The sequence below is a fragment of the Rhinoderma darwinii genome, chromosome 7 (genome assembly GCF_050947455.1).
Source record: "Rhinoderma darwinii isolate aRhiDar2 chromosome 7, aRhiDar2.hap1, whole genome shotgun sequence".
Taxonomy (NCBI): Eukaryota; Metazoa; Chordata; class Amphibia; order Anura; family Rhinodermatidae; genus Rhinoderma; species Rhinoderma darwinii.
In genome coordinates, this window is record NC_134693.1 from 9,238,223 (window position 1) to 9,262,805 (window position 24,583).

Sequence of the window (24,583 nt, forward strand, 5' to 3'; positions counted from 1 at the left end):
CTAACGGGACAGATCCTATCCTGTCATAATAATACTTTGATACTGAAAAACATACGGATATATTGTGCCACGATGACCAGCAATCCACAAATGTCTAGGGCACAGATGGCGGCCAAAGTGTTTGGAAACCACGAAAACGCAACCATACAGAACCCGGATGCTGAAAACTTGTTCCGTGCTATGGAAAAACACTTGATTCAACAAGCCAAAGTATGGTGGGATTTGACCACGTTAAAAACCTACATAGAAAAAGACATGATCCCAAGAGGTCTTAGAATTAAAAAACTACCTACATTTAGTTATTCAGAAACCTTCATCAAGGAATGGGACCAGATTCTGACAGATTGTTCCATTAAACTAATGAAAATCATAACTAAAGAAGAAGAAGCCAAATTGGCAGAATTAGAAGTTACAATATCTGAGATAAAAACAAAAATAGACGACCTTCCCAGCTCACCCGAAGTAATACTCTTGGATACCAGAACGTCATCATACATAGACAAACTCGATCGGTCTCTAGCAGAATCTAAGAAAACTAAATTCTTAAGAGACACGAGGGATTATCAAAATAACCAAGTGTACAATTGGAATAGAAGAGACCAAAATCATACAAGACCCAAACCAATTTTGAAAAAACAAAACTATCAAAGACAATACAGACATAGAGCCACATCAAACAGAGTGAGTTTCAGCTCTACCGAGCCAGAATCTACCGAGGGATTTTCGGAAGATGAAAATCTCGGAGCTCGTCCTAAGTATCCACAGAGATCCGATACCAACCAATATATGCTATCAAAAAACGAGGAAGGAGGGGCGGCAGGAAACACAGGAAGGCTGGAAACAAACCAGAGTCGCCACCTCCGACCACGCAAATACCAACTTTAATTCCGAACGTGGTGAACTTATCATCAATTATACTCACGCCGGCACAGAACGAAGTTCTATCTTTGGGCTTGAATTTCGCACCAACTAATAAATTTAATGTTTTTCAAACAATCCTTGATATTAACAAATTTATAAGGAATCTTACTGTGAAACGGCATTTCCTCATGTCTGATTCTGAAGATATAAACATGGAGACATCACTAGACTCCACATCAAATAATGATGGAATTTCACCAGAGAATCATATGCGCATATCACTTCTTCCAACTACTCAACAGAGTAATCAAGGTTCTGAAATGGAGGTGTCAAGTCCCACTTCAATGGAGAATAGAGACATATCTATACCACTGCTAGGCAACACTGACCAATCTATACTGGCTCTTTCTTTCCAGGAATTACAAACTATTTCTTGCTTGGATAATCTCAGGAGAGATGGCATCAATCAAGAGAATAAGACCATAAACCAACTATCCAATTTCTCCACAACCAATGTCCGTTTTTATCCAATTAAATCAAGGACGGACTCCATGGACACCTTCCAAAGCTTATTAGAAAAAGAACTCCAAGCTCTATGGAATAAAACTAACCAGACCCTGCATAAATCAAATCTGTCTAAAAAACTTAAAGAGGCAAAAAAAGCTCTTGAAGATAATAAAGAAATCGTTATTAAAATGGCAGATAAAGGCGGAGGAGTAGCTGTCATGGACAAATCGGAATATAAAATATCCATAGTAAATCTTCTATCTGATAGTCATACGTACAGGAGGCTGGAAAATAATCCCATTGAAATCATCCAGAAAAAAATGAAACATCTTCTCAATGAAGGCTTAAATAATGGCCATATCAGCCACAAACAATTCAAATATATTTATATAGAACAGCCTATTACACCTATATTCCATGCCCTTCCTAAAATTCATAAATCAACAAAGCCTCCACCTATGCGTCCTATTGTGTCTGGAATTGGGTCCATCCTAGAACGATTATCGGAATGGCTGGACACACTATTACAGCCGATAGTTCAACAAACTCCAGCGTTCCTAAGAGACACCCGGGATGTGTTGCGTTCATTTCAAGACAAAATTTGGAAAAACGAATATTCATGGCTCACATGTGATGTCATATCACTCTATACCTCGATACCCCACCAAACTGCACACATGGCCTTAGAATACTATCTAGCCAATAATAGTGCATATACGAGCAAGTTTCAAATATACATCTTGGAGGTTCTTACGTTCCTCATGAATCATAATTACTTTCTATTTGACGGTGTATTTTACTTACAACTCAAGGGGGTGTCCATGGGAGCGAAATTCTCCCCCTCCATAGCCAACCTAGTTATGGCCTGGTGGGAGGAACATAATATTTTTTCTACCAATAATCCATTTGGCCACCATATCGAATGGTATAAAAGATACATTGATGACCTGCTTATCATCTGGAAGGGTGATGTACAATCAATTCACAAATTTCAGGACTATATAAATGATAACCCACACAATCTCAGATTCACATACAGTCACAATATATGTGATATCATCTTTCTTGACTTAGAACTGAAAGGTATAGAAGGAAAAATAATTGAATCAAAGACTCACCGCAAACCAACCTCAACTAACACTATTCTACATGCAGAGAGCAACCATGCTAAAAAAACCATCATGAATATCCCGATAGGGGAAATGTATAGGGCAAGAAGAAATTGCAGTTCTAATGAACATTTCAATTTAGAACAGAAACAAATATGCTCTAGGCTACAAAAACGAGGCTATCCGAGCTGGTCTCTGAATAGAGCCACCAACATTACTACAAAAATATCAAGAAAAGATTTATTGAAGTACGATAAAGATGATAAGAAGAGTATTGAACCAGAACATCAAATGCCCACATTAATATTACAACAAAGCAGCCAATTTCCTGAAATTAAAAAGATAATAAATAGATACTTACCTGTACTATTCGAAGACGAGAATTTACGGTCCATCCTTCAACAAGGGGTCAGAATTGTTGCCCGCAAAGCACCATCTCTTGGCAGCTCACTTTCTCCATCTTTATTTACATCCAATAATTCCAAATCCACGTGGCTAGAAAGTAAAGGTTTCTTTAAATGCGGGCAATACCCATGCAAAACGTGCACATACGCATATCCCAGTAGAAACTTTTCCAATTTTGACAATACAGTAAAATTTACAGTACAAAACTACATTAATTGTAACTCTAATGCAGTCATCTATATTATAGAGTGTACGGAATGCAAACTAAAGTATGTAGGATGCACCAGCAGAAAATTGAAAACTCGAATACTGGAACACCTAAGTTATATTCGTAATCCCAATATCGTTAATGTGTCTAACGCAGCCAAACATTTTATCCATCAACATAACAGGACGACTAACTCTTTCCAATGTCAAGCAATAGAAAAAGTCCACCTACCCAAACGAGGGGGGGATTTACAATACAAAATTTACCTACGTGAAGCGCACTGGATCTTCAAACTGAATACACGGTTCCCTAATGGTCTTAATATAAGACACGACCTAAATTTTTATTATTGAAACACTTGAAGGGACCAAAATAAATATTACTTAAATAAATACAATTGTAGCATGTCAGCTTTAGAACAATATTACTATGTTACTAAAATCACCCTCAAGGGACCAACCAGCTATAACCAAGTGTATTTCACCGAATATCTATACATTAGCAAAACTCTCTCTTTTCCCTGAAGCTAAGGTACGCACACCCCCCTTTTTTAATAATGTTGAGTGTATGTTATATGCTTATTACACGCCAACATCTTTTAAACCACATCACCAAGGTGACTAATAAACAACTATCTATTTGATTTCAGTCATTCACACATTATCTTTCCGTTTCTATCCATCTCTATAGCATTAGAGTAGTTGCTTCATATACATTTTTTCTATCTGACAAACCTTATTTTGCAACTGACTTTCCAACAAAACACGGCTTATATCTTTTTTAGATCTCATATAGCCAGAATCAAATCATGTTCGATCCATGTGTCTCTCCCACCAAGTTCCCGTACATACATATACACCATTACATATAATTGACTAAGTTTTATAGATCCAATACATATGACCACATATATATATTATGCAGTAAAGAAAAAGGTCTCTATACTTACGATCAGACTGTGTTATCTCATATTCGGTCTCCAGCGTCAGAAAAGACACTTCCTGGTTGTGCGGTCCAACGTTACCATACCCTATGGAACGCAAGCATAACCAAGAATGACACATAGAACCGGTAGTACTTCAATCTGACAGGCAATGTTTATGATTGCTTTACAGATGAACACTGTAACACACAAAACTTAAATTTATATACTGCCTATATGTCCTGACTATATCGTTCTTTCATTTTCATTTTCAAAATTGTATGTCTGGAGTGTTAAAATATAAACACATACACAAAATAAAACACTGGGAACGTAATCAGTTTTTAATCAACGATAATTATGCACAACTGTGCACTGAGCATTTAAGACAGCTATCGAACAAAGTCAGTTAGCTTCAGCCATGACTAAGGACGCTTGGAGCGTCTGAAACGCGTAGGCTCCCTATCTACCACTACCACAATTTTTCTCCACTATACCAGGATGTTACACCGTGCTCTTTACTCCTGATTTTAACTTGCCAAATACTGGCCAATTAAACTTGGAAACAGTTCTTCCATTTTTAAACAACTATCCGTGCTGGATTCAACCCCATTTTTTCTAGTCTCGTCTACATGTGTGCCGACACAAGGATCCGTGCATGAACCTTCCTAGAAATATATCTGCATATCAAGGTGAGCTGGAGGCGCTTTCTCTTATCTATTAGTGTATCAGTTTTGCCTGGAATGTTCCTTTAAAATGTAACTAAACTTTCAAAAAACTTTTGACATATCACAGTGACATGTCAGAAGTTTTGATCGGTGGGGGTCCGAGCACTGAGACCCCCACCGATTGCTAAAACGAAGCGGCAGAAGCGCTTGGGTGAGTGCTATGCCGCTTCGTTTCTGATCGGCTTTCCTCAGAGTGATGTACGGGCTCAATAGGAAGTCTACAAGTCCGTACATCACTCACTCGGCTTTCGGAGGAAAGCCGACCAGAAATGAAGCGGCACAGCGATGACCCAAGCGCTTCTGCTGCTTCGTTTTTGCAATCGGTGGGGGTCTCCGTGATCGGACCCCCACAAATCAAAAATTCTGAAATGTCACTATGGCATGTCAGAAGTTTATTAAAAGTTTACCATCGGTATTATATGTCTACTGAGTGAGATCAGCCAGGGAACAAGAAGAATCCTTATCTTGTAGAAAAACTCCAAAGAGGCAGAGATGTTTTTCTTTCACTTGGGACAGGAAGTCTTATCATCGAGAGTGACAGGGACACATGAGACAAGGACATTTCCCAGAAAGCAACGTCTGAGATATATCTAAGAGTCCAGAGCCTCCCGTAAGGTTTTTCTAGTACGTACATTTACATTCAGAAAACATCACATTTACTTCTATGGGAGAGTGTAGTGAGCATGCTCTGTGACAAATGTAATCCTGTATTTTCTGCCTTCGGTTTTATAATAGAGCTTTTACTTTTCATCCTGACTGAGATGACTGCTAAACTAAAAAGAGAAAAAGAGACAAGGCGCCACATAGTGCAGATTAACATGGTACACAGAGAGAGCAAGATAAACACAGTTAGTGCTCAACGCCGGGATTAGACTGATGAAGACGCCGATCCGGCGTTGAAACGCGTAGCTTGTCTATCTATTTATTTTCACATTAAACCTTGAACATTGTTCATTTAAATTTACATTAACAGCAGCGCCAGTGTGGTCCTTTTTTCTACTCTTTTTTTCCCATTTTTGAGATGACTGCTGACCCTGCCCCAGTCTACACAGAACAAGCTGTTTTTTTTATTTTTTTGCAAAAACCCTTTTGCCATAAATACTTGATTTAAAGGGTAACTAAATGTTTGACAAACTTCTGACATGTCATAGTGACATGTCAGATATTTTGATTGGTGGGGGTCCGAGCACTGAGAAGCCCACCAATCGCCGCTTCATTTCTGTTCGGCTTTTTCCTGAAAGCCGATGTGGCGGTGTACAGGCTCATAAACTTTCTATTGAGCCCGTACTCCGATACAATGATTTCCGGATAAATCTGAACAGACACGAAGCGGCTGAGCGCTCACACGAGTGCTTCTGCCGCTTCGTTTTAGCAATTGCTGGGGGTCTCAGTGCTCGGACCCCCAATAATCAAAACTTGACATGTCACTAAGACCCTTGTCTGTCAAAAACAGCGCCGCACCTGTCCACATATTGTGTCTGGTATTGTAGATTAGCTTCATTGAGGTAAATAGAGTTGAGCTGCAATACCATACACAACCTGTGGACAGGTGTGGCGCTGTTTTTGTTTGAAAGAAGCCATGTTTTCCTAATCCTGAATTAACCCCTTTAAAGAACAGGTCATTCTCTGATATAAAATATAGAACACTGAGGCTCCTTGGCCCAAATGCTAAACTTATGGCAGCGCCCTCCAAGCCGTCGCGTGCCATTTATATAGACCCTCATATCAATATAAGACACTGGAGTCCAGGTGCAGCTATAACCCCTGCATTGTCTAGAATGGCATATATACCATGTCAGAGAGGGCCTCCAGGCCTGGTTGGTCCCATGCCACTTGCTATTGGGTGGCAAGGACCTCTGTAGGACTCCCCTATACAGAGAAGCTGCCTTGTATGAATGGGGTGGTAAATTGGTCGAAGGGTCTTGGAAAGTGGAGGGGGAAACAGACACCAGACTCTTCTGTCCCGGGTGACAGAACATAATCGGGGTCCAGTTTGATCTTTGCTATGTGCCGCCTCTCTTCTACATACATCACTGGTTGTCTATATCTTCACCCCATGCTAGAAACTTTTTATTCTCCCCCTCCAGGAAAAGCACCGCACTTATCAGTGACTTCATCTCATCTCTGCGGGACACCTCTGTCTGCTGTACGGAGGAAACACGAGCCTGGCATGATATTGAATTGTAAGGCTTCCCCATCCTGTTGTGGTTCTGCGGAGGGCAAGGCATCGCAAAATGTGCCCATTCTTATTGTTTCTCAGGCCTCCTGGCAAATCATCAAAATGTTATTACGAAGCCCTTATAAAACAATGCAGAAAGGTAAAAACATTCTCTACAAAGTCCTGCGGGGGATCGGGGGCTCATTTCACACTCATTTGAGATCCTTTTGTTAAACTGATATTACAGTTGAGACGTAGCCCCCATTAGTGACCCCAGCGAAATTCTGCAGTATATTTCTAATATCTTCACTTCATGACTACTTTTTCTCTTATCATTATTTTTTCAGTTTGTATTCTGCGCAGAGCAAAAAAATCGAATATTTTTTTTTATACCAGGAAACCATCAACAAGCAGGTCAGCTGCTGTTGACAGATCTAAGTTAGGCTTTATTGTTTTCTGATTATGGCATTTGAGAATACTCAGGGTGGCTGATTTATTTACACAATAATTGTTATAAAAATGCGGGTTTTATATTTATTGTTTTGTGATGTTTATTTTACTTTTCTTTATTGTAACTTAATTTTATGAAGCATTATTCTTTATTTCTTTAACATAGAGGGACCATTATGTATATGCAGGGACAGTGGTTAGGTCAGCGATCTGACTCCAACCTGCGGCGTTGCAAAACTACACCTCTCAGCATGGCCTGGCAGCAATTTGCATGCTGGGAGTTTTTGCATGCTGGGAGTTGTAGCTTTGCAACAGCGAGAAAGCAACAAGTTTGAGACCACTGTGTATGCCTTACACAGACGTTATGAAAGTACAGCTCGGGGATCCACTCTAAGGACCGGGGCTGCCTGTATGATACTGTGAACTCCGGCAATTGTGGGACTGTGTTAGCGATACAATAAGACCCTCAGCAAAACCATAGCACTAAATAAACACATAATAAAAATCAGTTTACAGCAGCTTGTTGATGGTTTCCACTGATGTAGAGAAACCTGAAAAATTTGTGAAGACATAAAAAAAATTTCTGGGGTTATTCCCATCGGATAAGGTGATTGCTACTATATACCCTCCATTTCTTCTTGGTCGGCCAGTGATCTTAAGAATGAGGATGCCGCAGTGTTAGTTTGTGGCATATCAATAGGATATGCTGACGGATACTGCACGGACCCACACGATCAATGGGGACGAGGTGAAGTTGTCAGCACAGCAGGTGATCGGGGCGCCAATCATAACGTGATGGCATATTCTAGCAACACTTGAGATGGGAATACCCCTTTAATTCCTGGAAATCCGCATCTAATAGGGATTGCTGCGTTTTTGTGTTTTAAATTGTATATGATGCTAAAGAAATCTGTTCATTTGCTTCTTACTGATATCTGTTTTTGGGAAAGCTGGGTGATAATCATTACAGCTCCCATAGACATTATCATCCAGCTCGCCCAGACTCCTGAATGGTAAATCTGCCTGATATAAATAATACTGGAGCAAGGAGGAATGTGTCGCTACGTAACGGGGCAGATTGGCCATTCTAACCTTGGGAACGAAATAGTGACCCTATTGATTGTCACCCAGATTTCTCACATATATCTAAGTAACGGCTGAATATGTTTATTTGTTTATTTATTTTTTGGACTGTTTTATTCTTATATCTACATTGGAGATTTAACTTTTTTTTTTTTGAGGGGGCGCTCTTTATCATGTACATGTAGCACTGAATCAATGACCCTGGGGGTATTGGTGTATGTGTCATTTGAAGAGCTTGATCCTGCAGCATTTGTGGTTGTGGGGGAGTGAGAGCGCTGGAGAGAACATTGTATAACATATTGTAGGTGTTTGAAGCCCCCTCATCGAGTGTCATTATATCACAGTGACGATAAGTCCCCACTATCCTGACACATGGGATTCCACGAGACATGACACTAGAGCGGCCGTGTGGTCACCAGAACCTACACTCTCTCACCTTTGACCCAGCAGGTTTGGGAAGTTTCCTTTCATGTGGTTTTCATTGATGTATACAGTAACAATAGCAGCGACCTTTATAATATGGAGAGAAGAGAAGGTCACGTAGCAGATCACATCAATGTAATGTTCCTATACTTTATTATTTCAGTAAAAGGCAACACAGTGCTTAGAGTGCACTGTAACAGATCCCCACCCAAGTGCAGCTTATGTCCGTCATATGAAATCAATGTAGTGGGTCACTGTGTACATACATTACATGACTTATCCTGTACTGATTCTGAGTTATATCCTGTATTATACTCCAGAGCTGCACTCACTATTCTGCTGGTGGAGTCACTGTGTACATACATTACATGACTTATTCTATACTGATCCTGAGTTATATCCTGTATTATACTCCAGAGCTGCACTCACTATTCTGCTGGTGGAGTCACTGTGTACATACATTACATTACTTATCCTGTACTGATCCTGAGTTACATCCTGTATTATACTCCAGAGCTGCACTCACTATTCTGCTGGTGGAGTCACTCTGTATATACATTACATTACTTATCCTGTACTGATCCTGAGATACATCCTGTATTATACTCCAGAGCTGCACTCACTATTCTGCTGGTGGAGTCACTGTGTACATACATTACATTACTTATCCTGTACTGATCCTGAGTTACATCCTGTATTATACTCCAGAGCTGCACTCACTACTCTGCTGGTGGAGTCCCTGTGTACATACATTACATTACTTATCCTGTACTGATTCTGAGTTACATCCTGTATTATACTCCAGAGCTGCACTCACTATTCTCCCGGTGGAGTCACTGTGTACATACATTACATTACTTATCCTGTACTGATCCTGAGTTACATGCTGTATTATACTCCAGAGCTGCACTCACTATTCTGCTGGTGGAGTCACTGTGTACATACATTACATTACTTATCCTGTACTGATCCTGAGTTATATCCTGTATTATACTCCAGAGCTGCACTCACTATTCTGGTGGTGGAGTCACTGTGCACATACATTACATTACTTATCCTGTACTGATCCTGAGTTACATGCTGTATTATACTCCAGAGCTGCACTCACTATTCTGCTGGTGCAGTCACTGTGTACATACAGTACTTATCCTGTATTATATTCCAGAGCTGTACTCACTATTCTGCTGGTTGAGTCACTGTGTACATACATTACTTATCCTGTACTGATCCTGAGTTACATCCTGTATTATACTCCAGAGCTGCACTCACTATTCTGCTTGTGGAGTCACTGTGTATACATACATAATATTACTTATCCTGTACTGATCCTGAGTTACATGCTGTATTATACTCCAGAGCTGCACTCACTATTCTGCTGGTGCAGTCACTGTGTACATACATTACTTATCCTGTATTATACTCCAGAGCTGTACTCACTATTCTGCTGGTGGAGTCACTGTGTACATACATTACTTATCCTGTACTGATCCTGAGTTACATCCTGTATTATACTCCAGAGCTGCACTCACTATTCTGCTGGTGGAGTCACTGTGTATACATACATAATATTACTTATCCTGTACTGATCCTGAGTTACATCCTGTATTCTACTGCAGAGCTGCACTCTCTATTCGGCTGGTGGAGTCACTGTGTACATACATTACATTACTTATCCTGTACTGATCCTGAGTTACATCCTGTATTATACTCCAGAGCTGCACTCACTATTCTGCTGGTGGAGTCACTGTGTATACATACATAATATTACTTATCCTGTACTGATCCTGAGTTACATCCTGTATTCTACTGCAGAGCTGCACTCTCTATTCGGCTGGTGGAGTCACTGTGTACATACATTACATTACTTATCCTGTACTGATCCTGAGTTACATCCTGTATTATACTCCAGAGCTGCACTCACTATTCTGCTGGTGGAGTCACTGTGTACATACATTACATTACTTATCCTGTACTGATCCTGAGTTACATCCTGTATTATACTGCAGAACTGTACTCACTATTCTGCTGGTGGAGTCACTGTGTAAATACATTACATTACTTATCCTGTACTGATCCTGAGTTACATCCTGTATTATACTCTAGAGCTGCACTCACTATTCTGCTGGTGGAGTCACTGTGTACATACATTACATTACTTATCCTGTACTGATCCTGAGTTACATCCTGTATTATACTCCAGAGCTGCACTCACTATTCTGTTTTACAGTCATCTGACGTAGGTCAAACAAATGCACTATTTTACCCATCAAAATGACAGACCCCACTCTATGGGGACTGTCGTGCACGGCAGGCGTCCGTCCTACCACGTATCAGGCAGCGCCAAATTTACATCCATTTCTGCTACATTTTGGTTAGTTTTGTGCTTGTCATATAAAAATCTCTCCAATTCTGCAGATAAAAATCTTTGGTCAATTTGTCTCTTTTTATAAATCTGCCTCATGAAAATTTTGCAATACAACGACCAAGCGTTTCCAGGAATCCGGAACGATATTTTCGGTGAATTAGACTAATCGTACACTGTACAGGACTCTATTGGGAAAGTTCATGTTCTATATTGTGAGAGGCGGCACAGAAGGTTCCCACGTGCAGAAGTGACGCAGGATTCGCAGCAGCCATGTCTCCTAGGGAACTGAGAAGGCGGCGTATGTACAGAAGAGCAGAGTGTAGGCCGACCCTGTGTGTAACGACCATCCTGCTGTGTGAGCTGAGTCATAGTGACGCTGCATGTACCACACTCATCCTGTGATTACAGTCACCTACACTGTGCCACCTTCCAATCATCTCTACCTGGGTGATCCTGCCATAACTGGGGGCCTTAAAGGGACCCTGAACCTAAAGTCTACCTGATCCACAATGGCTTTGCAGTTAAATTCAATCTATTGTTATTTGTTATCAGCCATTTCATACTGGGAAGAGGCTAAATATAGTGTTATTTAAGGGGGTACCAGATAGGAAAATTGCTATGTCTATGATTGCTATTTATTACGGGTTTAGTGGCCCTTCAAGGATTATTAAAGGGCTTGTCTATTTTTTTGTTAAGAAATCTTAATGATTATATAATGAAAAGATCTAAAAATGTCTTATACATTTTGCTTCAATTCCTCACCATTTTTTTAAATCTGCTTTCTGTCAGTGAATGGAAACAATCTTATTTACATTCAGAGGGTGAAACCCTCACGCAGCTGATGATTTGCAACAATGTATCCCGTCTAAGTAATCCTATGTCAGGTAAATACAACAGCAGCACAAATCGCTCTCCTGTCCTGATATTTGTTACAATGTATCAGTGCAGGTAAAATATCAATCTGAAGTCCAGGTTTTTAGCTCGCACAGGATTGTCCAGACTGAATACAATTGTAACAAATTCTCAGCTGTTAAAAGTATCATGTCTATACAGGTGAAATGGCGAGGAATTGAAACACAAAGTTTATCAGAAAGTTGCCGTTTTCATTATGAAGTGATTTATTTTGTGTTTGTTTTTGCAGGAATTATCTTTATATGATGTTTATCTCCCTTAGTAATTCTAATAATTTCTAGACAACTATTGATTATCCTCTGAGAGATTCATGAATTATGGTCCATATCACCCCACCGATGCTACATACTGCAAAATGCTAAAATCAGCTCAAACCTCCAAAACAGGATAATTGTGAGCCGTTATTTCCTGGACATCTGCTGTAAGGTGAGCGGCTTCCTGCAAATAATTGAAAGTAATTGGGATTACAGGGAAGATGTCAGTTCTAGTTTAGCAGTTAATTGAAATGTAGTAAAAGGAAATCCATCCCTACAAAGAAGAGATCGATGTACGCAGCTCCGCCGCAATCCAAGAGATACAGTACTGGGTGACTTAAAGGGGCTTTCCAACAAAAGACATTTCTGGCAAATTGAATTGATAGGAATAAATGTGTAGCCCGGCCTCCAGGTTCTCCTTGTTCTGTACACCGCAATTTCCCCCTAGTAAAAAAAGAAACTGGCGACAAACTAGAGACAAAAAGTGAGAGAATGATTATAACTGGATCGGGGTCTGTGGTGGCCTTCCAGCAAAACATTGTGTTGTTGTTGCCTCTTTGTTATACAGTGCCAAAGTAATAATACTATATAGTGCCCATATGATACCACTCTACACTGCCCACAAAGTGCTCATATACCAGCATACAGTGCCCAAATACAATCTATACTGACCACACAGTGCTCATATGATACCACTCTACACTGCCCACAAAGTGTTCATACACCACCATACAGTGCCAAAATAATATCATCTACACTGCCCATAGTGCTCATATGATACCACTCTACACTGCCCAGAAAGTGCTCATATACCAGCATAGTGTGCCAAAATAATACCATCTACACTGCACACATAGTGCTCATATACCAATATACAATGCCCAAATAATACCACTCTACACTGTCCATAGTGCTCATATACCACCATACAGTGCCCAAATAATACCATCTACACTGCCCACATAGTGATCATATACCACTATACAGTGCCCAAGTAATACCACTCTACACTGTCCACATAGTGCTCATATACCACCATACAGTGCCCAAATAATACCATCTACACTGTCCATATCTGCTCATATACGATAGTGATCATATACCACTATACAGTGCACAAATAATACCACTCTATACTGTCCACATAGTGCTCATATACCAATATACAGTGCATAAATAATACCACTTTACACTGTCCATATCTGCTCATATACGACCATACAGTGCCCAAATAATACCATTCTACACTGCCCACATAGTGCTCATATACCAATATACAATGCCAAGATAATACCACTCTACACTGTCCACATAGTGCTCATATACCTCCATACAGTTCCCAAATAATAACATCTACACTGCCACATAGTGCTTATATACCAATATACAGTGCCCAAATAATACCACTCTACACTGTCCACATAGTGCTCATATACCACCATACAGTGCCCAAATAATACCACTCTACACTGTCCACATAGTGCTCATATACCACCATACAGTGCCCAAATAATACCACTCTACACTGTCCACATAGTGCTCATATACCTCCATACAGTTCCCAAATAATACCATTTACACTGTCACATAGTGCTCATATACCACCATACAGTGCCCAAATACTACCACTCTACATTGTACACATAGTGCTCATATCCCACCATACAGTGCCCAAATAATACCACGCTACACTGCCCACATAGTGCTTATATACCAATATACAATGCCAAAATAAAACCACTCTACACTGTGCAACTAAGTGCTCATATACCAATATACAATGCCCAAATAATACCATCTACATTGCCCACATTGTCCTCCTATACCACCATACAATGCCCAAATAATGCCACCTTACACTGCCCACATTGTCCTTATATACCATCATATAGTGCCCATATACCATCCTACAGTGTTCACTTAATGCCCACGCAATACCAACATAAATTACCAACAGTCGTACAGTTTCCAAATTATATTAGTTTACAGTGCCCACATAATGCCACCGGAGAGTACCCACTCTCGGTAATGAGACAACCCCTAACAGCCATATAGTGCACTGCACACATAATACCACCATACAGAGCCAACATAATACTACCATACAGTGCCCTAATAATACAGACACATGGGGCCCACATAATACACCATACAGAGCCAACATAATACTACCATACAGTGCCCAAATAATACAGACACATGGGGCCCACATAATACACCATACAGAGCCAACATAATACTACCATACAGTGCCCAAATAATACAGACACATGGTGCCCACATAATACACCATACAGAGCCAACATAATACTACCATACAGTGCCCAAATAATACAGACACATGGTGCCCACATAATACCACCATACAGAGCCAACATTATACTACCATACAGTGCCCAAATAATACAGACACATGGTGCCCACATAATACCACCATACAGAGCCAACATAATACTACCATACAGTGCCCAAATAATACAGACACATGGTGCCCACATAATACCACCATACAGAGCCAACATAATACTACCATACAGTGCCCAAATAATACAGACACATGGTGCCCACATAATACCACCATACAGAGCCAACATTATACTACCATACAGTGCCCAAATAATACAGACACATGGTGCCCACATAATACCACCATACAGAGCCAACATAATACTACCATACAGTGCCCAAATAATATCATTAAATCTGTCAGCTGCTCAGCAGTGACTGGCGATATAGAGGATTGAATGGGATATAAATACAGAATAAGTTCTATGTATAATATTCATTTTTATATTACTTGATACGTCATAATATAAAATATAATGTATAATAATTTAATATGAACGAGCCGCAGGCTTTAAAGTAATAGAACCCATCACAGAAAACCCACCGGGGCCCTGACCGCTCCCCTGATTGACGGGCCACTTAGCAATAAAATTCTATTTGCTTTCCTTTTCTATGAGATCCATATGTGACTTAATCCCCTACAATCCCTGACATAGGAAATGTGGAGCCATTGATACATATCGCCCTGAATTCTGCACACGCCCCAACCATTATGTAGGTGACAGTGTTGGGTGGAATTCCATGAGAAGGAAGTGGAGTCCTCATCTGAGCTCAGGGGTACAAACTAAAATAACATTCCCAATTCTGATTCCTCCCTGTGGATGGGGGAGGGGTGCACCTCATGTCACCCTGCAGAAACCCTAACCCTGTGCTTCCAGGAAATGCTCCTACCTGCAGGGCCCCTCATTATCATCATTATGTTTGTTGCTGCTCAATGACACATAGAAAGTTCTCTTCAGATCTTCACTTTCTGTTCCTTTCACCAGGGAGCACATTCCAGACATGCCGGGGGGAGACCGAACTTCCAGGAAACCCCCCCCCCCCTCCCTGGGGCTCATTCCCACACAGGACAAAGGGGTGAATGAGAGTTGCCGACCGCGCTGCTGTGTTCTCATGCCAGCCACTAATTGTGCCAGCTCCCTGGACCACCACCAACTAATCCCTGGTACACAATGACCAGACCCAAGTACTGACAACCAGCAACACAACCTGCCGGATAATGTGTGATTATCTATCTATCTATCTCATATCTATCTATCTCATATCTATCTATCTCATATCTATCTATCTCATATCTATCTATCTCATATCTATCTATCTCATATCTATCTATCTCATATCTATCTATCTCATATCTTTCTTTCTTTCTTTCTTTCTTTCTTTCTTTCTTTCTTTCTTTCTTTCTTTCTTTCTTTCTTTCTTTCTTTCTTTCTTTCTTTCTTTCTTTCTTTCTTTCTTTCTTTCTTTCGCCTTATTCCTCCTTCATTCTCAGACTGCTTTGTGGATGAATCACTCCTCAATATATATCAATCACATTAGAAGAACTATCAGTGTTCTGGTCTAGATTGATTTGGACATTGTATAGGTCTCTATTGTCTAGAAATCAGAAGCAGTGAGTCATGTAATCTCCCCGCATTCCTGTATGGGAAAGTAAATTCCAAAGCGCATTTCCAGACCCGCTCCAGCACACAGTCCTATAGATCTACCGCAGACATGATAGATACTGGAAGCCTGACCCCACTCAAATCTACGCCTTTCATCCTCTATAGCAGGGGTCTCAAACTTGGCCGGGTAAGTGGGCCACATATAGAAAAAATGGGAAGTGGTCGGGCCACATTACTTTCAAATTTGATACAAAATTATTGTTAATCAATTAGTTATTTGATCTACTATAACACTATATTACTATAATAATAGCGCTAGGTTTAAAATTAGAGATATTTCTCCTTGTGTTTATTTCAACAACCCAGTTTTCCAGTTTAAGTGTCGCTAAATGCAGTCTGACGGCTGTTAGCAGTGTTTGGCAGACACACGTGTCAAGATTGGGCAGCCCCTTTTTAGATGCTGCCGCAGTGCCCTCGGTGGATGCTGCCGCAGTGCCCTCGGTGGATGCTGCCGCAGTGCCCTCGGTGGATGCTGCCGCAGTGCCCTCGGTGGATGCTGCCGCAGTGCCCTCGGTGGATGCTGCCGCAGTGCCCTCCGCGGATGCTGCCGCAGTGCCCTCCGCGGATGCTGCCGCAGTGCCCTCCGCGGATGCTGCCGCAGTGCCCTCCGCGGATGCTGCCGCAGTGCCCTCCGCGGATGCTGCCGCAGTGCCCTCCGCAGATGCTGCCGCAGTGCCCTCCGCAGATGCTGCCGCAGTGCCCTCCGCAGATGCTGCCACAGATGCTGGACAGAGATGTCAGGGGCAACACCAGAGCTGGAATCCCGGGCAGAGTGCTAGTAGGCTCTTCCTGGGACTCCAGCTGTGCTTCTGACATCACTGGGACTCCTGCTCTGGGGAAGCCCCAGACATCATTGTTGATGTATGGACAGAGATGTCAGAGGCTTTCCCAGAGTCCCAGACCAGAGCCTATACTAGCGCTCTGCCCGAGACTCCGGCTCTCGGGAAGACCCTGACACACTGTCCATATATGGACAGCGATGTCAGGGAATTCCACAGAGTCCCGGAGCAGAGCCTGTACTAGCGCTCTGCACGGGACTCTGGCTCTGGGGAAGCCCCAGACATTGCTGTTCATATGTGGACAGCGATGTCAGGGAATTCCAGAGTCTCAGAGCAGAGCTGATACTAGCGGCTCTGTGTCCCGCGGGCCGCAGATGACAGCCCCAGGGGCCGCATGCGGGCCGCGTGCTTGAGACCCCTGCTCTATATATTCATACAATGGGTTGAGTGATTGTCTGTAATAAAAACGTATACTATCTCTTTATCTATCTATCTATCTAGTGGCGTAACTACCGCTATAGCAGCCGTAGTGGCTGCTACGGGCCCCCCCCCCCCATGGCCAGAGGCTCCGCTAGCAGCCGCTATGGCTGCTACAGCGCAACGCCACTGAAGGGGTTGTTCCTGCAAAAGACATGCATCCCCTATCCACAGGATAGCGGATACATGTGGGATCGCTGGGACGCCCAGCGATAAGGAGAACTGGGGACCGAAAGTCCCCCGACGTTCTCCATGGCAAACCTCGGACTTCCGGCGTCTGTCGGCAGCTCCATAGAAATGAATGGAGCGCCGGTCGTGCTTGTGCGCATGCGTGACCAGCGCACCTTTCATTTTTATTGAACTGCGCAGACTCCGGAAGTCCGAGGTTTGTCATGGAGAACTTGGGGGGACTTTCGGTCCCCCGTTCTCCTTATCGCTGCCAGTGATCACACATTTATCCCCTATCCTGTGGATAGGGGATACATCTCTTTTGTAGGACAAACTATAGGCCTTAGGGGGGGGTCTGTATGACGTTATCTACAGGGGGGGTGTCTGTATGGCATTATCTGCAGGGGGGGCTGTATGACGTTATCTACAGGGGGGGTGTCTGTATGGCATTATCTACGGAGGGGGGGCTGTATGGCGTTATCTACAGGGGGACTGTATGGCGTTATCTACAGAGGGGTCTGTATGGCGTTATCTACAGAGGGGTCTGTATGGCGTTATCTACAGAGGGGGCTGTATGGCGTTATCTACAGAGGGGGCTGTATGGCGTTATCTACAGAGGGGGCTGTATGGCGTTATCTACAGAGGGGGCTGTATGGCGTTATCTACAGAGGGGGCTGTATGGCGTTATCTACAGAGGGGGCTGTATGGCGCTATCTACAGAGGGGGATATGAACTGTGCACTGGTCGCGCTTGTGCGCATGCGTGACCAGCGCACCTTTCATTTGTATTGAACTGCGCAGAAGTCCGAGGTTTGTCATGGAGAACTTGGGGGGACTTTCGGTCCCCCGTTCTCCTCATCGCTGCCAGTGATCACACATTTATCCCCTATCCTGTGGATAGGGGATACATCTCTTTTGTAGGACAAACTATAGGCCTTAGGGGGGGTGTCTGTATAACGTTATCTACAGGGGGGGGCTGTATGACGTTATCTACAGGGGGGGTCTGTATGACGTTATCTACAGGGGGGGTCTGTATGACGTTATCTACAGGGGGGCTGTATGGCGTTATCTACGGAGGAGGGTCTGCATGGCGTTATCTACGGAGGAGGGTCTGCATGGCGTTATCTACAGAGGGGGGTCTGTATGGCGTTATCTACAGAGGGGGCTGTATGGCATTATCTACAGGGGGCTGTATGGCGCTATCTATAGAGGGGACTGTATGGCGTTATCTACAGGGGGGCTGTGTGGCGTTATCTACAGGGGGGACTGTATGGCGTTATCTACAGGGGGGGCTGTATGGCGTTATCTACAGGGGGACTGTGTGGCGTTATCTACAGGGGGGACTGTATGGCGTTATCTACAGAGGGGGCTGTATGGCGTTATCTACAGAGGGGGCTGTATGGCGTTACCTACAGGGGGGGCTGTATGGCGCTATCTACAGGGGGGGTTTGTATGGCGTTATCTACAGGGGGGGCTGTATGGCGTTATCTACAGAGGGGGCTGTATGGCGCTATCTACAGGGGGGGCTGTATGGCGCTATCTACAGGGGGGGCTGTATGGCGCTATCTACAGGGGGGTCTGTATGGCGTTATCTACAGGGGGGGGGTCTGTATGGCGTTATCTACAGGGGGGGGGTCTGTATGGAGTTATCTACAGGGGGGGTCTGTATGACGTTATCTACAGGGGGGATTGGGGCTCTAAGACGTTATCTACAGGGGGGATTGGGGCTCTAAGACGTTATCTACAGGGGGCTATGTATGGTGCTATCTATAGGAGGGCGCTATCTACAAGGGGGGGTTGTGTGATACCCAGATCTATCTATCTATCCATCCAAGAACATTAAACCACCATTAGGCTACACTGCAACATAAGCCGCCTCTTCCTTCCCGCCAATGTTGTGCCTGTCTCCCTGACAGTCGGCCACGGACAATTCACTGTTGGTGCCAACTTGCCTGCAGTATTGTGGTAGATTGGCAGCAGGTCACTATGGAACATAGATAACCCTATAGATAATTTTCACATTGCAAATAATTCACGATTGAATACATTTGAAAAAGTTAATATAGTGTCACGAGAGTCGCATTTACCATGATGAGATGACAAAGGCGAGGCGGACATTTTACCGTAGTCATCATCTAAATGTCAGAGAACAGACACATGAAATAATAGACACGTCCCAACAAATGTGAAGCTTCATGAAAAGTGAATTTGAGGTGACAAAATTAATTGGTTTGACATTTATTAAATAGCGATTGTTTGTTTCATTCAATGAGCATGTAACGTGTGACTGCTGAACTAGGGGAACAAATGAGTCCGACCCCTCCCCCGCACTGCAACTAACCAGGACTGTCAATAGTAATTAGTTATATTGTCATGCTTTTAAAATAATTAAAGGATTGTGGATTCCAAATTCAGAAGATATGTCATGTTAGAGTCATGGATTGCATAAGAATATTCTCTTTTCTGAAGATATACAGCGCTCAGCCATGACGGTAAAACCACCTGCCTAATATTGTGTAGATCCCACTCATGCCGCCAAAATAATGTAGGCCGCTACAAGAAAGGTGCTCACTTTGTGGTGTTGCGCACGGGTCATTCTACCTTCCCGGTTCCTCTGATCGAGCGCTGTTTCTCATATATAGACTAACGCGTCATGCACACGACCGTAGCCATGTGCACGCCCGTGATTTCCGGGTCGGCAAATCGCGGGCAATGCACATGGCCGCGGCCATTATTTTCAATGAGCCCGGACCGGTGCGGACTCCCGAGCCATGCATGGACCGTAAAAACTACCGAAATTCTCCCGTGGATTTTCGGCGGAATTGCGCCCGCAAAAGCACGTTCGTGTAAATGGGGACTTAGTCTGTGAAGCAAAGAATGGTAGAAGAATGGCGCCGCTTATCCAGAGAGGAGAAGACAATGCAGGTTGGTATGCTTCAAGTCTATATTAACAGGTGCAAATATTGTCAACGCATTTCAGAACCGGACTTGCCATTTTTTCAAAAACAATACCATTGTATGTCTTGAAAAAGGAACCAGCCGGGTCATGAAACGCGAAAGTCTTGCTCAGCAGCAGCGCAGGATTTCCAGTGCAGCATGACGGGTGTTGCACCCTCGCCTATACTGACAGCCTCCCTCCTACGCCCTCCTTTCCTATGACGCCCCGCGGTGCTGGAAATGCTCCTCCTTCTGCTCTCTCTGCCCCAATAAGGTGCGATGCCGGCAGCTTCTCTCCCCTGATGTGCCAAGCAAGTCTCCTCCTCCTGCGCTCTGCGATCCGGTGATCTCACGTGGCACGGATCCGCATCCATTTGATTTAGAGCGCATGTAAGTCCAATTTGTGGTCTTTCTTAAAGGGCCTTCCCACTGAAAAATTAGATAAAAAAAGCTACAACGGTGGGGGAAATCGGTCACAGTAAAATTTGGTCTGGATGAGGAGGTCTTCTTAAAGGTGGATCTTCTGGGGAAGTTTTATGGTATGTTCACCCCCTTCTTAAAAAATGTCTGAAAATACAGAGCTGTTTTCATGGGAAAACAGCTCCTGATTTTCAGACGTTTTTTGAGCCACTCGCGATTTTCGCAGCGTTTTTGGTAGCCGTTTTTGGAGATTTTTTTCAATAGAGTCTATGGAAAAAAGTTCCAAAAACGTCCCAATAAGTGTCCACTTCTCATTCGCGGCCGTTTTTTTTACGCGTAAAAAAATGCTGCGAAAAACGCTCCGTCGGAACAGAATGCCGTTTTACCATTGAAATCAATGGGCAGATATTTGGAGGTGTTCTGCTTCCGATTTTTCGGCCATTTTTCGGGCGTTTACGGCCCGAAAAACGGCCGAAAATAGGTCGTGTGAACATACCCTTATTGTACTACTATTATTTGGTCAGTATTATGGCAGCATTACTGTCTATGTTCCCCCTGGATAGAGCATTTTTTTTGCACAATGTGATGTCATGCTGCTTCTATATTAGAGACACAATAATAAAAGTGTATTGTTTATAGATGAGGCTATTATTCATTTAACCTCCATTGTAATGTCATCATGCGAGATCTATTTTCATGCCGCGACGAGTGATTGCTTATTGTTCTGTCGCCGCACACAGAACGTTCAGATAAACATCGACAGATGCTGCATACGAGAGGTCAGGAGTCCAGTATGGGGGCTTTAAATATAGAAAGAGATGGGATACTTCAAAAGAACTATTGTTTACATGTAGATGCAGCGCGGGCGTCCTGTCCTCATGGTCTGTCTGCTGAACCTGAATACATAGTGACGGTAATAAGTAATACATAAATGTACAAATGTCTGTCCAAACTGAGGCTCCTGTTGTCTATATTCAATTGTCGTCTTGCAGCTGACTGATTATACATAGGAAAGTTTATTCATCGAAAAAATGAGTGATATCGCTAAGAATGCAGCCTATCCATTCACTAGAGAGCAGTGACATCACTGAGAATGCAGCCTATCCATTCACTAGGGACCAATGACATCACTGAGAATGCAGCCTATCCATTCACTAGAGACCAATGACATCACTGAGAATGCAGCCTATCCATTCACTAGAGAGCAGTGACATCACTGAGAATGCAGCCTATCCATTCACTAGAGACCAATGACATCACTGAGAATGCAACCTATCTATTCAATAGAGACTGGTGACATCACTGAGAATGCATCCTATCCATTCACTAGAGACCCATGACATCACTGAGAATGCAGCCTATCCATTCACTAGAGACACGTGACATCACTGAGAATGCAGCCTATCCATTCACTAGGGACCAATGACATCACTGAGAATGCAGCCTATCCATTCACTAGAGACCAATGACATCACAGAGAATGCAGCCTATCCATTCACTAGAGACCAATGACATCACTGAGAATGCAGCCTATCCATTCACTAGAGACCAATGACATCACAGAGAATGCAGCCTATCCATTCACTAGAGAGCGGTGACATGACTGAGAATGCATCCTATCCATTCACTAGAGACCCATGACATCACTGAGAATGCAGCCTATCCATTCACTAGAGACACGTGACATCACTGAGAATGCAGCCTATCCATTCACTAGGGACCAATGACATCACTGAGAATGCAGCCTATCCATTCACTAGGGACCAATGACATCACTGAGAATGCAGCCTATCCATTCACTAGAGACACGTGACATCACTGAGAATGCAGCCTATCCATTCACTAGGGACCAATGACATCACTGAGAATGCAGCCTATCCATTCACTAGAGACCAATGACATCACTGAGAATGCAGCCTATCCATTCACTAGAGACCAATGACATCACTGAAAATGCAACCTATCTATTCAATAGAGACTGGTGACATTACTCAGAATGCATCCTATCCATTCACTAGAGGCCCATTACGTAACTAAGAATGCAGCCTATCCATTTACTAGTGAGCGATGACATCACTCAGAATGCAGCCTATCCATCCAAAAGAGATCAAGGGAATCACAGAGAATGCAGCCTATCCATTCACTGGAGACCAGTGACATCACTGAGATCCTATACCAGCTGTACATATATAATTATATATCAGAAGATGACCTGGTTATAATAGCAAGCTCCATATCAAAATATACAAGAAAACGTATAACTTAGGTTTCATTCACATCTGCGTCGGGGTTCCGTTCATGGGTTACGTCAGACCTTTTTGTCAGGGGAACCCGTGAACGGAAACCAAACGCAAACCATAGCTTTCCGTTTGCATTACTATTGATTTCAATGGTAACGCTTCCATTGCTGATGGTTTCCATTTATCTTTGTTCAGTAAGGTTTCCGTTTTTTCAGCGGAATCAATAGCGCAGTCGACTACACTATTGATTCCGCAGAATTACGGAAACTTTACGGAACGAAGACAAACGGAAACCATGAGCAACGGAAGCGTTACCATGGAAATCAATAGTAATGCAAACGGAAAGCTATGGTTTGCATTTGGTTTCCGTTCACGGGTTCCCCTGACAGAAAGGTCTGACGGAGCCCATGAGCGGAACCCTGACGCAGATGTGAATGAAGCCTTATACCAGCTGTACATATATAATTATAGAAGATGTCCAGGTTATACCAGCATCCTCCATATCACTATATACAAGAAGATGTATAACTTATACCAGCTGTACATATATAATTATATACAGAAGATACCCAGGTTATACCAGCATGCTCCATATCACTATATACAAGAAGATGTATAACTTATACCAGCTGTACATATATAATTATATACAGAAGATACCCAGGTTATACCAGCATGCTCCATATCACTATATACATGATGTATAACTTATACCAGCTGTACATATATAATTATATACAGAAGATACCCAGGTTATACCAGCTGTACATATATAATTATATACAGAAGATACCCAGGTTATACCAGCATGCTCCATATCACTATATACAAGAAAATGTATTACTTACACCAGCTGTACATATACAATTATATAGAGGAGATACCCAGGTTATACCAGCATGGTCCATATCACTATATACAAGAAGATGTATAACTTATACCAGCTGTACATATATAATTATATACAGGAGATACCCAGGTTATACCAGCATGCTCCATATCACTATATACAAGAAGACGTATAACTTATACCAGCTGTACATATATTATTATATACAGGAGATACCCAGGTTATACCAGCATGCTCCATATCACTATATACAAGAAGATATATAACTTATACCAGCTGTACATATATAATTATATACAGAAGATACCCAGGTTATAC

The 24,583-nt window shown here is 42.6% G+C and overlaps 1 long non-coding RNA gene across 2 annotated transcripts in view; it reads left to right on the plus strand.

Annotated features, from left to right (window-relative positions):
• Positions 1-24,583, plus strand: part of LOC142657583 (uncharacterized) — a 106,431-nt gene that overhangs the window by 69,541 nt on the left and 12,307 nt on the right. Inside the window, exons 2-3 of one of the 2 annotated variants that reach the window (XR_012849945.1) lie at positions 12,361-12,557; positions 15,718-16,013. This is a non-coding gene — a long non-coding RNA (uncharacterized LOC142657583). Of the gene's footprint in view, positions 1-12,360; positions 12,558-15,717; positions 16,014-24,583 lie in introns of those variants that run through there. The other variant, XR_012849944.1, reaches the window with a different exon arrangement.